The sequence below is a fragment of the Rhinatrema bivittatum genome, chromosome 15 (assembly GCF_901001135.1).
Source record: "Rhinatrema bivittatum chromosome 15, aRhiBiv1.1, whole genome shotgun sequence".
NCBI classification, from domain to species: domain Eukaryota; kingdom Metazoa; phylum Chordata; class Amphibia; order Gymnophiona; family Rhinatrematidae; genus Rhinatrema; species Rhinatrema bivittatum.
In genome coordinates, this window is record NC_042629.1 from 34,129,819 (window position 1) to 34,148,081 (window position 18,263).

General features: G+C 43.6%; 1 protein-coding gene across 2 annotated transcripts in view; it reads right to left on the reverse strand.

Annotated features, from left to right (window-relative positions):
* ETS2 (ETS proto-oncogene 2, transcription factor) overlaps positions 1–18,263 on the reverse strand; it is an 83,499-nt gene that overhangs the window by 43,811 nt on the left and 21,425 nt on the right. For both annotated transcript variants that reach the window (XM_029578223.1, XM_029578224.1), the window contains exon 2: positions 4,062–4,163. The gene's annotated coding sequence lies outside the window, so the exon portion shown is untranslated. The remainder of the gene's footprint in view (positions 1–4,061; positions 4,164–18,263) is intronic.

Consider the following 18,263-nt stretch of genomic DNA (forward strand, 5'->3'; position numbering starts at 1 on the left):
AACTCATTGCCGCTGGATTCTGTGTAGGAGGAGTGTGAGGGAGTGGAGGGGGTATTGTGCTGTAAAGTAAGGGCATGGCACCTAATCTCAGTACTTTGTATCTCAATTGGAACAGAGTTGTGTAAATCAGAGACCTCTCCTGGTTTGATACAAGAAAGGAACATGGATTTAAATAAAGAGTGGGATGTTAAAGATTGGAAATCAGTTTGTAAAAGGTCTCAAAGTCTTAACAATTTGCTGTAAAGGGCAAGAGCTGCTTTATAAGTTAAGCTATAGGATGTACCGCACTCCTGTTTTCTTAGCCCAGTTTAATGAGTCTGGAGGGGATGTGGGCAGGAGGGAACATGCACATGTGGTGGGAATGTCAGAAAATATACGATTTTGGGGCAGACATTACAGCTTGCATTTTGAATATATGTTCTCAACAGCTTGTGCCGGACTCTGCATTATATCTCTTGAGACAATGGTCTAATAAGTTCAGTATGCGAGGCCATCGTAAAATGGTGGGCCACTTCTTCCATATGGCACAACTTACAGTGGCTCAGATATGGAGGAGAGTCCCAACACTCACCTGCTGGAAGATTAAGGTCGCAGACCTTGCCCAGATGGAAAAGCTTAAATGTTTGTTAAGAGACCAAGCGGACACTTACGATAAAGAGTGGGTATTTATTGGAGAGGACTGGAAGTGATTTCTTAAGGTGGTAAATTTATATCAAACTAGAACGGAGGTGGAAAGTACAAATGACAATGTGTATCTCAGTTTTATCAGTTTTGTATATGAAAATGGTTGAAATTTGTGGTTTGATGAACCTAAACACTGTTGTGTGAGGTTTAACATAAAAAAGTTATTAAAAAAAAAATATATATATATATATAAAATTGTGTTTCCCAGGCTGAACAAGAAAAGTTAACATAGTAACATAATAACATAGTAAATAGCATAGAAAGACTCAAGAGATCCATCCAGTCTGCCCAGCACGATTTTTTTTTTGAGGGGGAGGGGGGGTGGTAGTAACTGCCTCTCTATGCAGGTTACCCCCATGACTTCTGATAAGGCTGGTAACCACCACTCCTTGCAGGTTACCTCAGTTAACACAGGTTACCCCCATTTCTTCATGTCCATCCTTTAGCCACTACGGATTTTCTGTATTTGTCCCATGCCCTTTTGAATTCCACTACTGTTCTTGTCTTCACTACTTCTTCTGGGAGTATCTCCCTTTTCCAGTATTATCCACTTGGTGTTGGTATAATCTAGCAAATAATGCAGCACTGGCTTTCAGCTAAAGTGCTCCCTTGGGTCATCAAGAGCATTTTCCCAGGACATCACAAGAAGGTGTTAATGACCCTTCTTTTGACTTTCAAAGAACGTTTGGCATTATGGTCAAGGGCTTTCTCCTTTGAAACTTTATTTATCCTCACCAGACAGGGAAAACAACAATTTAATAAGCCACTACCTTACAATACAGTTTCATTGGCTGTTTCCTGGTCCTAGTATTTTTGGACAGTGTAAACAATCACTTGCTTGTGGTTTGTTCTTTTCCACTCATGATCTTGTAGACCTTTATCATGCCCTTGTTCACTCTTCTCTTTTCCAGGCTAAAGAGTACTAACTTTTTCAACCTTTCTTCTTATCAAAGATACCCCAATACGCTCACCATTTTGGTTGCCCTTCTCTGTATCATCTTGAGCTCTGCCACTTCCTTTTTGTGAGGAGGGCCACCAGAACTGTACGCAGTACTCCAGGTGTGGTCTCAAAAGACCTCTATTCAGAGGCATGATAATATCTTCAGAGTAGTCATCAAAACCTTTCCAAATTATCCCTAACATACAGTTGGCTTTATTGGCTGCAGCTGCACTTTGTGCCATGGTTTCAGCATGTGGTCCACAGTACCAAGATCCCTCTCTTGATAGAAGTTTTTCAGATTGGACTCCAGTAGGGTGTTCTGATAGTTTGGATTGTTTTCTTCCAATATGCATCACTTTGTACTTGGCTATATTAAATTTCATTTGCCACTTGGATGCCCAAGTTCCCAGTTTTTCTAGATCTTTCTGCAGCTTTAAAATTCAGTTTGCATTTTAGCTACTCTATGTAGTATGATGTCTGTGAATTTCACAACCTCGCTCATTATTCACTCCTTTAGATCATTTATAAACAAGATGACTTGTACCAGACCCGGAGGTACCCACTATGTACATGGGCTTTGGAGACCTCACAGATCCCTTTTTCAGATTATATTGGGTTCAGACAGGATGACGTCTGAAGACGAGAACTGAGGGCCTTCAGAGCTCATTTTCTAGCTGCAAAATCTTGTTTTGTTACTCCAGTAAAATGGGTCACATCCTACTAAGACACAAAGATTTCCTAATAGCTGCAGTCACACTCCCATGCTTACTTCACAAATTGCAGCTCTTCTCTCCCATAATTGTGTTCTAATGATGATTGTTCAACTGAACTGTAAACCAGCAGATGACAAAATATGTGTTCACTGATTTTTATTCATAAAGTTCCCCTGAAAGGAATCTGTTTAAATCAGAAACATTGCACTGCCAAAGGGTGGAATATAAATCAAATTAATTAACTTCAAGACATCTCGGCTCACTCCTAGCAGCCAATCCTGCATTTTCTGTCCCCTCTGTAGCATCCTGGGGATATGTAGTTTTGCAGTTTTTGCATTGACTAGTACAGAGATGAAGAACCTCAGTCCTGGGTTTGGGTTTTCAGGATATCCACAATGAATGTGTATATGGGGTATATTTGCATGCACTGCCTTCATTGTATGCAAATGTATTCATGCATATTCATTGTGGATTTCCTGAAAATTAAACCTGTTGGTGGTATTTCAGGACCAGAGTTTCCTACCTCTGGATTAGAGCACAAGAACATTCCGAAGTTTCTAAACTAGACCCAGATCTATGTATCCGGGAAGGGCTGGAGTTATTTGGAAACTCTGCAAATGTTATTTTGTTTGGGATAGGAAGAGACTATTGTTTCTCCATATTTAGCTTACTCTCCGAAGTGAGGGTGGCTTATGCCATCACCCTGTCTGGGTGTGTCTGTCTCCCAATAATAACTTTCCCAGTCGGTGTCCTATCCCCATCAGATTTCCAGGGCATGTCAGGGGGAATGTGGATTCTGGCAGGGTATTTATTTCTCAGTTCACCTAGTCCATGAATACATGTGCGCAGTTGTCATCTGCTAATAACTTTTTTGCTTTTGCATCCATTTAGCATCCGAGCCACACCAAATTTTTACAACACATCAGGGTGGATCTTGAAGGAATATTCTAATGTGGAAAAATCCACATATTCCATGAATAAACATGCACAGTTATACCACTTAATAACTTCTGGGCAATTACAACACCTAATAATTGTTTTCTTTTCCATCTGATCCACATCAAATTTTGAGATCATGTCATGGGGGATGTTACAATTCTGGCTGCTGTGCAGCTTCCTTACCACCAAAGGTCCTGCATGAGCACTCTCCCCTGGCTTGCCCAGCCTTCCTTGCTTGCCTATCCTTTGTCCAGACTCTAGTATGTAAGCCCACCTAGCCCATGCCTCAGTGCTTTGGCATAGAGTTCCTTTGGGCTCCCTGCTGTAGCCACCAGTTTCTTGCCTTGCCCTGTGTGCCTATGGGCCTTCTGGTTCCCTGCTTACTTTGCTCTGTGGCCTACGGGCCTTCTGGTTCCCTACTTGCCTAGTGGCCTATCTTAGCCTTGTTGTCCCCTTCCCCATCCTGATCTTCCCCTTGAAGCTAGCCTTCTTGCTCTGTCTGCTTGCCCCTGCTTTCCCTTGGGGCTTCTCTTGCCTTGCTGCCTTCGGGCATTCTGTGTTTCGTGTTTAGTGTAGTCTTTGTCCTGGTTTGTCCTGTCTTGTCATAGTCTGTCTTCCTTGTTCCAGTTTCTTTCCTCCAGTTCCACGCTTACCTGCATTCTGCTTCTGTGTTCTAGTTACAGCCATACCTGCACCCAGTTCCAGTGCTCTAGCTCCACGCTTACCTGCACCCACTTCCACGCACATCCACAGTCTGTTCCAATGTTCCTGAAATTCACCCTTACCTTCATGCACCTTGCTCCAGAGACTCTACCCAGCTTCACCGGACCATCCGCACTTGCTCCAGTCCTTCTGTCCTGTGCCACTCCTGGCTACCGCCCAAAACCCTAACAGGGGAGATGAGGATTTTAACGGGCATTTTTTTTTAATTGACATATTCAACAAATATGTGCATGCATTTGTCACCCCTTGCTTTTGCATCTGATCAATTTTTATGACATGTCAGGGGATCCACAAGGATCATGAAAAGGGTATATTTGGGGAATCCAATTATTCCACAAACACATACTCTTAAATATGCCACCTAACTACTTTTTGGTTTTGCACCCAAACTATGCTGAATTTGCAGGACATGTTAGGAAGTCTATGAGGATAAAAACATAGAAACATGACAGCAGAAAAAGACCATTTGGCCCCATCCAATTTTCCCATCTGTCCAATTAATTTAGCATTATAATTTTCATCACTTCCTTAGAGATCCTTTTTATTTATCCCATGCTTTCTTGAATTCAGATACCATTTTGTCTCCACCACTTTCATCGGAAGGCAGTTCCACACATCCACCACCCTCTCTGTAAAGAAATATTTCCTAACATTATTCCTGAGTCTACCCCCTTTCACCCTCATCTCATGACCCCTCATTCTAGAGTGTCCTTTCCATTGAAACAGGCTTGCCTCCTGTGCATGGAAACCTTTGAGATATTTGAATGTCTCTATCATATCTCCCCTACCTCGCCTTTCCTCTAGGGTATACATGTTTAGATCTTTAAGTCTATCCCCATATACTTTAGAACAGAAATCACTGACTATTTTAGTAGCCACCCTCTGGACTGACTCCATCTTGTTTATATCCTTTTAAAGGTGCAGTCTCCAGAATTGTACACAGTATTCCATCAGGGACTTATACAGGAGGTAATATTATCTCCCTTTTTCTGCTGACCATTCCTCTCTATTTGCAGCCAAGCATCTTTCTGGCTTTTACCATCACTTTATCTACTTGTTTGGCCACCTTAAGATCAACAGATACCCAGCCATGACGTCATCTTCTGGTGCCTGCTGCGAGGGTTCCCGCCATGGGGCTCACATAGGAAGATGCGCGCCATGCGCACAGTCCCTGAAGATGATGGTGGCACTAGGCCATGTAGCAGTTCCAGGTGCTGGCAGTGAGTGAAACCACTTGTGGGGCCTTCCCATGAGTGGAGAACATAACAAAAACAAACCTTTCCCAACAACCCTTCCGTTATGTTGTTCACAAGTGTTGAAAAGAACTGGTCCAAGGACCAATCTCTGAGTCACCCCACTAATAACAACTCCCTCCCTCAGAGAAACCTCCATTTATCACTACCCTTTGTCGCCTCCCACTCAGCCAGTTTCTAACCCAGTTAGTCTCTCTAGGATCCATACTAAGGGCGCTCAATTTATTTATAAGTCTTCTGTGCAGAACTGTGTCAAAGGCCTTGCTGAAATCCAAGTACACTGCATCTAGCGCTCTCCCTTTATCCAACTCTCTGGTTACCCAATTAAATAAATTGATCAAATTCTTCTGACAAGATTTACCTCTGATAAAACCATGCCACCTTGGATCTTGCAATCCATTGGATTCCAAAAATTGCACTAACCTTTGTTTAGCAGCGATTCCATTAGTTTGCTCACCACAGACCAACTGGCCTGTAGTTCCTAGCTTCCTCCTTACTTCCACTTTTATGAATAGGAACCACATCGGCCCTTTTCTAGTCCTCTGGATCTACTCCAGACTGTAAAGAAGCATTCAAAAGATCAGCCTGAGGAGCTGCTAGGACATCTCTAAATTCCCTTAGTACTCTCGGATGTATCCCATCTGGCCCCATCACCTTATCTACTTTAAGTTTAGCTAGCTCCTCACAAACACACTGCTCTAAAAATTGATTGAGGTTTTCCTGAGTTCCAATCTTATTTATGTTTGTTTTATATGGTCCTGCTCCAGGCCCTTCCACAGTGAACACCGAACAGAAATATTTGTTAAGCAATTTTGCTTTTTCCTCAGCAGTCTCTACATATTCCTCCCCTTCACCTTTGATTCTCAATCTATTCACAATGCGATTCACAATGCTACTTTTGCACTTTCTTCTTGTTGCGAGCGGGCTTGAGGTCTGGTCATCAGAAGAACGCAAGCCCTTGAACCACGGCACAATCCCAGGGTGAGGCTCCAAGAGACGAGTGTATCCTGGCACAGACTAGTCAGAAGCTTGGAAGCACTTGGAGGCTTGGAACACTTGGAGACTCTGTTGAACCTGTACACACAGGAGTGAGACCCAGCAACGCAATGCTGGTCTCTGGGGTAGCCCTCCGGCCACTTGAAAAAGACCTTTTGGACCTGCCACTTGGGAACAGCGTGTGCGTCAGCATAGATGGAAATAGAGGACAGAAGACGACTCTGAAGACAGGTACTTAGATGAAGGCACAGAAGACAAGGAACCTAGATGAAGACTCAGGTTCAGGATTCAGACTCAGGTTCAGGTTCAGATAGAACCCTGTGCAGTAGCATGCCCTGTACAGTCCATGGGCTGGCCGCAGACCATGCTGAAAGCGTAGCAGACTCCAGGCTTGGAATAGGATGAAGACTTGTCACTGGAAACACGACAAATACTCTGGGACCACTGCGCATCCTACACAACCCATGGGCTGGTCACGGACCACACTGAAAGTGAGGAAGATTTTGGACTTGAGACTTGGTCATGGATGGAAGCTGGGCAAGGAGCTCTGAAGACCATAAACAGGATTCAGGGACTCAAGACTCAGGAACTCAATATCAGGGATAGGACCCCAGTCTTTAAAAACAAGGGACTTCTGGAGACTTGACTAGCAAAGAAGGCAAGCCTTGTGCCACGAGGCACCCCCTATGCACCTATTTGCTTTACCCTCTCTCCCAGAGCCATGAAGTCACTTTTGATACGATCTGTGAGGTACCTCACAGTATCATTCATGCCAACATGGATGAGCAGCATCAGACAGTGGTCAGTAGGCATGAGGATTCTTGACAATTTCTCTGTAATGTCTTGGATTTTGGCACCCGGCAGACAGCACACTTCCTGGGACAACATGTCTGGTCAACAGATGGATCATCCTTGTCTCTCAGTAGAGAGTCACCAACAATTACTTCCCTCCACCTCCCAGGTGCAGTAGTTTCCATGCCTGCAACTTTGGGGTTTGCATGTCCTGGTTCCTCCCCACCAAGAGATTGTGAGATGACCATACAGGAAGTGCTAGCACTGCAAGTATTGAGTACCGCAGGGCTGGCAGCACACAAGGAGAATTGCAGAATAAGAACATAAGAACATAAGAAAATGCCATACTGGGTCAGACCAAGGGTCCATCAAGCCCAGCATCCCGTTTCCAACAGTGGCCAATCCAGGCCATAAGAACCTGGCAAGTACCCAAAAACTAAGTCTATTCCATGTAACCATTGCTAATGGCAGTGGCTATTCTCTAAGTGAACTTAATAGCAGGTAATGGACTTCTCCTCCAAGAACTTATCCAATCCTTTTTTAAACACAGCTATACTAACTGCACGAACCACATTCTCTGGCAACAAATTCCAGAATTTAATTGTGCGTTGAGTAAAAAAGAACTTTCTCCGATTAGTTTTAAATGTGCCCCATGCTAACTTCATGGAGTGTCCCCTAGTCTTTCTACTATCCGAAAGAGTAAATAACCGATTCACATCTACCCGTTCTAGACCTCTCATGATTTTAAACACCTCTATCATATCCCCCCTCAGTCGTCTCTTCTCCAAGCTGAAAAGTCCTAACCTCTTTAGTCTTTCCTCATAGAGGAGTTGTTCCATTCCCCTTATCATTTTGGTAGCCCTTCTCTGTACCTTCTCCATCGCAATTATATCTTTTTTGAGATGCGGCGACCAGAATTGTACACAGTATTCAAGGTGCGGTCTCACCATGGAGCGATACAGAGGCATTATGACATTTTCCGTTTTATTCATCATTCCTTTTCTAATAATTCCCAACATTCTGTTTGCTTTTTTGACTGCCGCAGCACACTGAACCGACGATTTCAATGTGTTATCCACTATGACACCTAGATCTCTTTCTTGGGTTGTAGCACCTAAAATGGAACCCAACATCGTGTAATTATAGCATGGGTTATTTTTCCCTATATGCATCACCTTGCACTTATCCACATTAAATTTCATCTGCCATTTGGATGCCCAATTTTCCAGTCTCACAAGGTCTTCCTGCAATTTATCACAATCTGCTTGTGATTTAACTACTCTGAACAATTTTGTGTCATCTGCAAATTTGATTATCTCACTCGTCGTATTTCTTTCCAGATCATTTATAAATATATTGAACAGTAAGGGTCCCAATACAGATCCCTGAGGCACTCCACTGTCCACTCCCTTCCACTGAGAAAATTGCCCATTTAATCCTACTCTCTGTTTCCTGTCTTTTAGCCAGTTTGCAATCCACGAAAGGACATCGCCACCTATCCCATGACTTTTTACTTTTCCTAGAAGCCTCTCATGAGGAACTTTGTCAAACGCCTTCTGAAAATCCAAGTATACTATATCTAATGGTTCACCTTTATCCTCATGTTTATTAACTCCTTCAAAAAAGTGAAGCAGATTTGTGAGACAAGACTTGCCCTGGGTAAAGAATGAGCTCCCGTTTTCTTCTGATGCTGCCAGTGACCACATGAGCCTCTGCATTCTTCCACCACCGATAGGAAGGGGGTCCACTGGTGACTAATTTGATAACTTCACTTGTCATATTCCTTTCCAGATCATTTATAAATATATTGAAAAGCACCGGTCCAAGTACCTGAGGCACTCCACTGGTTACCCTTTTCCACTGAGAAAATTGACCATTTAATCCACATAGTTGTGGATGCAAGGAAGCTATTTGTAGAAATTGGCTGCACTGCTGGACAGTGAGCAGAAGCCCTCCCTGATCAAGAGGGAAGAGAACTATGACTCCAGACGTACACTAAAGAAAAACCAGAACAGGATATGACCTGGAGTCACCTGGTAACTCTGCACATTTGTATCTCATCCTGACTTTGCTGCACTGCCCTCAGTATTTTATAGTGACATGAATTGATCTGACTGCCTCCCCCTCGTACTTCCAGCAGCTAACTCTCCTGCACGCGGCACAATGGCAGTGCAGGGGTGAGAGAAGAAACCGATGTAATCTTGATCCATTTTGGGCTTGCATGTTTGCCTTTTTTTCAACTAGTCATGGTGTCTACATACCTCATGGAAATGTGATTTACGAAAACATAAACTAAACTTGCACAATCTGTTGGTGTTTCAGACCCATGTCTTTCATCTCTCAGAGATTTCTTAGTCATTCCTGATCGCTCACTCACTGCTTCAGACAAGCCTGCTTGCTCGTGTCACTTTCTGCATAACTAGCACATGATGAGGCACTTCACTGTTACTGCATTGTTGAACTGGTCCAAGCCAGCCCCTTCGCTCCAAGGACATCGTTTATTGACTCTTCTTGGAATCTGGCCATCCTTCTCGCATGCACTGTTGGGTCTGTAAACTGCCAACTGTATAATCAAGGTAGGGAATGAGTCATGAACTCCCTGACAAAGACAACAGGGCAATATACAGAGGAACCAATGCGCTGACGGTAGACAAGGGGATATGTGCAAACCTTCCACAGGTTGCACCATTAATGTGTGGAACTGGGTCAGACAGCTCAAGACTGCGGAAATAACTTCAGGGAGCAAGAGAGGAGAGAGTGAGACTAGCGAGCAGCCCACCACTCTCCCCACTCCCAAATCACCAAAATAGCATGTGAGTTTTAAATACTAAATAAAGAACAAAGAGCTGGCAAGAATAGAAAAGTGTCATTGAGGATTCTTACACATATAACCAGTGATGTGCTGCCTCTTTATGGTTGCCGGGTTCTCTCCACCAAGGGAGACGCTCTTTGCATGAAATGATTTAACCCTCCACCATATCACTGCATACAACTGGGCATAGAACACCCAGTGACTCAGTGGCAGTTCTGCACACTGCCATGTGGAGGACCTGGTTTGATCCCTCTTTCGGCCAGGGCTGGGGATGCTGGGGAGGCAGTGTGTTCAAAGCCCCTAGGAGGAGGGAGTTGCAGTCATTGTATAAAGGTGATACCTTATGGCCTGACTTAGGGTCCATGTTAAGTTACAGAAGGCATCGCAGTACGTCGCCCCTGGTCAAGGACTGACTCCGTAATGGCTGGGCTGAGTTGGGGATATAAAACAGAAGGAAATAAAACCCAGAGAGTTGCAAATGAAGGCTTACAGCACTGTAGCCTAACAAAGGCCGATTCCAACTGAGATGGAAACCCAAAAGAAGCAGGAGGAAACTGCAGGGCCAAAAGAAAACCACACGATAACTAACAGTTAAAGTCACCTTTTAGTCATGGGGAGTCTTGGAAGGTTCTGACAGCTTTTATTGGTTTTTCAGAAGAATTATCAAAAGTAGTTGAATATGAGCTTTTGAGACCATATTGGTGTAGCTCTTCTGGTATTATCTGGGAAGGCAGAGGGGGTAGGTCTCTGTGCAGTCCAACAGCCCCAGGGCAAGGATAGGCCTCTAGGGCCCAAGGTGCAGAGGATGACGCTTGCTGTGGATGCTGTATCACTAGGAGGGTAAGTGCCAAACAAAATGGATGGGACACTCTGGATGGGTGTTCCAACTTAAAAACTTTAGAGAATCTTCAGATGAAATTAACTGGCACCAAACACATCTAATCTGGTTACATCCATGTCCCAAAATTATTTTCAAATTGCTCCTCTATCTGTGAAAGTGTCCTTTGGTATTGGGGTCCTGAAATGGTCTCACCCTCCAAGGCAAGGAAAGATAACTTAGTTAGTTCATTGCACTGACACATGAGGTCTGATCCCTGCCTTTGCTATTGAGACACCCTGGAAATTACCCACATTAACCCTCTCAGGCATGAATAGTGCGCACCCTCTGGCAAAGATATTCACACAGTTTACTAATAACACTTCTGACTCAGTGTCTGGAAGTTGTCTGAAGTCAACAGGGTGGCTGGAAGGATATGTCCTGAGGATGCAGGGGATAATTTGTCTTTGGAAGGCTTGAAGATATAAGGAGACCCCTAAGGCAGAGGTTCCTAAACCTGTCCTGGAGGAGCCCCAGAGAGTCAGCATATTCACACCGAATATGCATAAGATAAATTTGCATGCACTGCTTCCATAGCCAATGTTGGGCTAATTGAAATCACCCATTATTACTGTGCTGCTGATTTTGTTAGCTTCCCTAATTTCCTTTAGCATTTCATTGTCTGCTTGTTCATTCTGGCCATACAGATGGTAATACACCCCCCCCCCGTTGCTATTTTATCCCCCTTTTCACCTGGAATTTCTATCCATACAAATTCAGCATTACATTTTATTTACTGCAGAATCTTTATCCTGTTTGCCACCCCTCCACTAATTTGATCCATCCTATTACTTTGATATAATTTATACCCTAATGTCACAGTGTCCCATTGGTTTTCCTCCTTCCACCAGGACTCTATATCCAGTGCTATACACTCTGACTCTCCCTCTTATTGTTTAGACTTCTAGCATTTGTATACAGCCATTTCAAAGTATGTTTTTTGTTGTATTAACATTCTGCTATTCAGTTAACAGGGGTAATTTGAAACCTTCCTGCTCTATCTGCTCTTTACTCAAAGGCACCTGTTCCACTTTAGTATTTATTACAACCTCTCTACTGGGAGGCCCTAAATTCCCTGTTCTTTTAGCAACCTGTTATGTTGTAGGCATGGGAGCAATAGAGACTGACTCCAGGGGGTCACATTAGCAAACTTCTCTCTAGCCATCTGGATGGACATTGATAGCTGCGTCCTACCAAGATTGTTGATCTGCAGTAGAAGAGGATCTCCACCCAGGGAGTGACAACAGAAGCCTTGCCAGTGTGAACTGTCAAGAGATTCTCCATGGAGAGCCAAAGAAGGATCTCAGTCTTGTGCAGGAGATCTATCCTAAGATTTCAGAGGAGGAGGAAAAAACTACAGGCTTGATTCGGGTATACAGATTCTAGGAATACAGATCGATATGAACATCACAATGAAAAAGCACATAAACAAATTACGTAAACCAGGATACTCCAAGCTGCGAAGTTTACACCGGTTGAAACCTTTACTAACATGCCAGGACTTCTGAACTGTTTTATAAACACTAATATTCTCAAACATAGATTACTGCAACTCCCTATTACTAGGCCTACATTCAGGACTATTAAAACCATTATAGCTATTAAAAAATGCTTCAGCAAGACTATTACTAGGGACAAGGAAATTGGACCACATCGCCCCATCACTGATAGATCTACTCTGGCTGCCAGTACCTTACAGAATCCACTATAAAGTACTAACACTAATTTTCAACATAATCGACAGAAACTCCTGCTTATTAGGCGTGACTCTCCAACCATACACACCACAACGGACACTAAGATCACAAAGCAAAGGACTATTAACCATGTCTACACGGCAGAGCACTCACCTAACACAAATAAGAGAACGAATGTTTGTAACAGCGGGCCCCAGGCTGTGGGACTCTTGCCCTGAGTCATTATGTCTGATGACAGAAAGAAAGAGCTTCAAACGGGAGCTGAAAACATGGCTCTTCAAAAATGCGTACGATCTAACATAAAATAACAACTTGCAGAAAATTACATAGATATTGTTTGATGAACGAGCAACAATTATTAAGAAACGTAAAGAGTACCAAGACAACCCACTGACTATCTCGCGAAGGTTATTTAAAAGGAACTTTATCACAAATTACTATTTTAACAATCTAGTTAACATGTTTTGCTGTTATGTTGACCTATAATGTGAATGTTGCTTTGGCAAACCTTTGTCATCTTCTTTTGGAATGACGGTATATAAAACACCTAAATAAATAAATAGATTCAGGTACCAACAAGGAAGTCCCACAGGGTAGGTGGTTCCAAGGGAATGGGGTTTTGAAGCCAGAAGAAGCCTCTGCTTGTATATTCATGAATTTTGTGACTGTTTGGATTTCTGTTCTGGATGTCACACACAGGAACTTTGCTTTTTGCCTATTTATCGCCGCTCCTCAAATGTTTCAGTAAAACTTCTTTAATTTTGGAACAACACTTGCTGGTATAGAAGGTTTATCTTTCCCTGTGCAGAGTTTTTGGCCTAACCCTGTTGGCCCCTGATATATTCCTTCTCCCCACTGAAGAACCCAGGAGCTACAGCAAATCTCCAATAACCTTCAGCACCATGCATTATAAAAGAGGAACACAAAGGGATTACAGAAATTTTGTGAGAAACCACAGGACCTTGCATGCAACAAAATGTGTAAAAAAGAGTAGACATACCGGATGGGGTGAGAAAAAAAAAACCTGTTAAAAGTGTGAATCAAGCCATTTGGGACAAAAAGATCCATTAGCCATACATCAATTAGAAGGACAAGAATTGGAAACAGCCAAACAAGAAATGGCTTCTGGATTATTCATCTCAAACTACCACCATAATGCAGTCAGTCAATATAATAAGGTCATTAGGAACACTAACAGTACATTCAGTTGCACAAGCGGAGCTATTATGAGCAGGAAAAAGGAGGCAACATTGCCCTTGAGAGGTGCCACCTTGAGTACTGTGATCAGTTCTGGAAGTCAGACATTGGGGCCAGTGCAATACAGTAGTGCACTCAGCCCAGCGCACTGTATAACCCACAGTTGGACGCAGGTTGTACAGGCGCTAACTAATCCCCTTATGCAATAAGGGGATTAGCGCCTCTACAATCCACGTCCAACGAGGAGTGAATCTAATAGCGCTCATCACGTGCAAATGCATGTGAAGGAGGCTGTTAGGTATTCACTCCCTATGCCAAAAATAAAAAATGTGCATCTAGGACACACATTTTTGCAATCAAAAATTAACACTTGCCTGGAGCAGGCGTTAATAGCTGAGCACTCCTTAAACCAGTTCAGAAAAGTAGGAGAAACTGCTTTTCTGTACTGCCTCCTACTTAATATCATTGTGATATTAAGTAGGAGGAAAAACCAAACTAATTTAACTTAAAAAATAAAAAGTTAAAAAAAAAACCGTTGACAGTCGGGTGCAGGAAATGGAAGCTCAACTGACAAGCATCCGTTTCCTGAACCCCCTGGCTGTGCGGCATTTAGGAAAACCGACACCAGCGGATGGCTGACGCCGATTGGGTTCTCGTTAGCAAGGAGGCGCCCCTAGCGCTTCCTTGGTAACGTGAACCCCCCCCTAATTTAAATATTGCATGGCGCCCCAGGAGGGGCGCGTTAAGAAAGCGGGATTCTGACTGTTCAGCGCCCACTTTCTGCGCATGATTATTGCATCAGCCCCATTGAGAGGACGGGAGCAATTCAGAAAGGGGGTGCTAAAATGGTACAAGGCTTGCAACACAGACCCTACAGAGGGAGGCTTAAGACACTTAAAATGTGTTTGCTGGAGGAAAGAAGAGACGGGGGGGGGGGGGGGGGGAGCCAGAAAATATGGAACCCTGAAATTTTCCATAGAACGAGAAATTCAAGGCCGACGAGACATGGATCTGCAGTTGCAGGGAAGAAGGTTCAGAGGAACATGAGAAAATGCTTCTTTACTGTGAGCGTGATAGATACTGCCGCACCTTACCAGCAGAAGTACCCCAAAACATGGCAGAGTTTAGATATGCTTGAGATGGAGGTGGGGGGTGGGGGAGCAATAGGTAGAAGAAATGAGGGAGGGGTTTGACTGCTCAGTCACAGGGAGAGTCACTGCCAAACAACCCAGAAAAGAAAGTTGGCAAGAAATGCGCATAAGTTACACCACTTTTTAAAGCAGACTTACTCATCACATAAGTGCACTTTGAAAATTATCCTGCCAATACTACCTCACACAAGTTACACCCACGCAAAGTAATGTTCCTGAAATGTTATGTGTATATTGCTGAATCTTATAAAATAGGGAAGTTAAATCTAAAACCCTCCCCAACTCTGTCCAGGTAAATGTACACGTGAACATGACATACATATGTGTAAGTTTACTTACATATCGAGCGGGCAATTTTATAAAAGGCCATTTCTGCACGTGAAAATATTTTGTGTGCAGAAGTCCCTGTGAAAATGACCCTATAAAACTTTAGTGGCTCAAGCCAGTAGGTGAAGAGTGGCAGCGTAGTTGCATTAGGTGTCCAAGAAAGCTGGGGCTACCTGCATGGAGTGGCCATGGTTACAACCCTCACATCAATCAGCATGGGGTGGCCAAATGGTTCAGACGACAGCCTCACTAGGTTTAGTGACTGGATTATACCAAAACTAAAACAAATCCAACACCTAGGCATGAGAGGGGGCCTAGATGTTGGATTTGGATTCTGGATTTAATTACTCGCCTTTCCAAATTCATGCTCAAGGCCAGTAACAAGTCAAGTACAGCTGGTGGTTCCCTACTGCTCCCGAGGGTTTGCAAGTATGAGTCTTGTACCAACCAAAGAGGAAGATCACAAGGCATGGGAGAGCCTACCAGCAGAGGTGGTGGAGGGGGGTGATAGGAACAGGGTTTAAAGATTAGGTAAAAGACCTAGGGAGTGGGGGAGCTGATGATGGTTTGGGAATTTATATGCTAGGGGTAGGCAGCTTCAGTCCTGCAATACCACAACCAGGTCTAGTTTTCAGGACATCCATAATGAATATGCATGGCGTATATTTGCATACAGTGGAGGCAGTGCATGCAAATATAACTCATGCATATTCAGAGTGGATATCCTAAAACGCAGACCTGGTTGTGGTACTCCAGGATTGACAATGCCTACCCCTTTTGTATGTTCTTCTACCCAAAGTGACAGAGAACCAGAGAGGAAGATAGCTACACGCAACCAGGGGGAAATCATTTGATAACCCTAGAGCAGGGGCAGGCAACTTCAGTCCTGGAATGCCACAAACAGGTCTGTTTTTCAGGCTCCCCACAATGAGCATGAAGGAGATATATTTGCATGTACTGCCGCCATTGCTTGCAAATCAATCTCGTGCACATTCATTGTAGGGAGCCTGAAAACCAGGCCTGTGTGTGGCCCTCCAGGACGAGAGTTGCCTGCCCCTGCCCTATGACTTGTTATAAGGAAGGGGCATTCTAATTCAGGGGTGCTCAGTCCGGTCTGCGGGCACCAACCCCTCCCAGACAGTCAATCTCTAAAGAATATGCATGAGAAATATTTGTATACATAAGAGGTAGCACATGCAAATAAATCTCAGGCACAGTTATTAGAGATACCCTGAACACCCAGCTGTGTGAGGGGGTGCCTCTGAGGACCGGTTTCAGCACCCCTGTTCTAACTGCTGTACACCCACATGCAAGATATTTTTGGACACGGGGGAATGCTGATAATGGGACTGTCCCACTTAAGGGAGGCACAGCAGTTCATATCCTATGGTTACTCTGGCTCATACAAGTCTGGCAGCCATGCCGGGTGACTTCCCTTGTTTGCACTCTGCGCTGAAGAGTTAGACTTTGGGACAAGAGCAAAAGACAGGCTGAGATTAAAAGTGGGTATTTTCCCCACCTTTAATCTCAGCTGCTGGTACTACTCACACATGACTGCTTACTGTATGTGGAGGAGACAAGGTGCGTTGGTTTCGGCATAAGACAGAAGGACCCCGGTCACTCATGGCTATTGCTTCACTTCTGCCCATGATCCTCGGAACTTTGGGTAGCTCATTTTCATAATAATATATTCATTACTGTAAACATTTGATAGTTTGTTATGAATATGCAAATATTATTAAATAAAGCACCATCTGTGTACATTGTGCTGTACAAGAGAAGGGAGAGAAAAGTAGATGCACTTTAGAGATAGACAGAGTTATACAAGGAGCAGAAACATAGTTAGGTCCAGAGGGTGACAAGTCCCCAACCCAAAGGGCTTACGTTCTGCCATACTTCCATGTACCCCAGTTGAGTATTAACAATTACATTTATTTATTTATTTTATTTAGTGATTTTTTTATATACCGCGGTACGTTAAAAACATCACCTCGGTTTACAATGAACAATAAATCAGCAACAGGCTTTACAATTAAATGAAATTAAGAGGAAACATTATAAATACCACATAAAACAAAACTATTAAACCTTTTTATTTAAAACAAAACAATTAAACCTTTTTATTTATTTTCTCATCTGTTGCTTTGGAAGCTGGCATGCAAGGTGGAGGACCCTGCGCTCTGGAGGTGGCTGCATACGTCTGCGACGTGCATTTAAGGTAAATGTAAAAAGCCCGGCACACACATTCATTAGGGGATGCACGAATAAGTGGGGCTTGCCTGCACCAAGAGGATTTTAAAAGACACCCAGGTACGCCCGTATCTCCCGCAGTGCGTGCATCAAAAGGGGCGGGGCCTTGGCATGGTCTGGGCGGGGCATGAACCAGAGATGTGTGCGTAAATACTTACACTCCTGGGCACACACCCAGATCCCCTGCCGTGTAAGTTTACTTCTGCTTTGGTGTAAGTTATAAAATAAAGAAAAATAGGCAGATCTGCAGAGTTTTAAGAGTCAGGACTAACTGGGGGGAGTGAAGGCTATTAAACTAAGGGGGTTTGGAGGACCTAGTTCTTAACCGGGTGAACTGGTTTAACTGGCAATGACGTTGGCGCGCACCCCTTTTAAAATCCCCCAGCTTGCATGAAAGAAGCGGGATTTGCAATGATATTTAAAATTTGCTGCACCTGTGCACGCAGCCAGGCTGTTTTATAACATGCGAGCATAAGTATGTGTATGTTAAAAATGGTCGCGTCCCTGGGTGCATGCCGCCCTACGCATGCAAATGTGTGCCCGAGCGCCGATTTGAAAATTACCGTCTTAGTATGCAGGGTGGGGGTGAAGTAAGGATTTTTACAGACATTCTTTGATAATATGGCAGCTTGGCTGGTTTTGGTTTTCTAAAGCAAAGGCTGTGAAAAATTCTTCATAAAAAGTCCTAAAATGTACCTTGCTAGGAAATAAAATCTTTCATAGGCAGACAGGGTCTGTCTGTCCTGATTAGACTATAAGCTCCGTAGACCAGGAGCTGTCTCTAATGTGCCTGCATACCCCTTGTAGCAATATAAAATGTTTAATAGTTGTGCTAGTAGATAACTCTCCTTTGCAAGGTAAGACGTAACTTCTTCCATGGCCAAAATCTTGACCTTTGCTGAACTGTGTCCT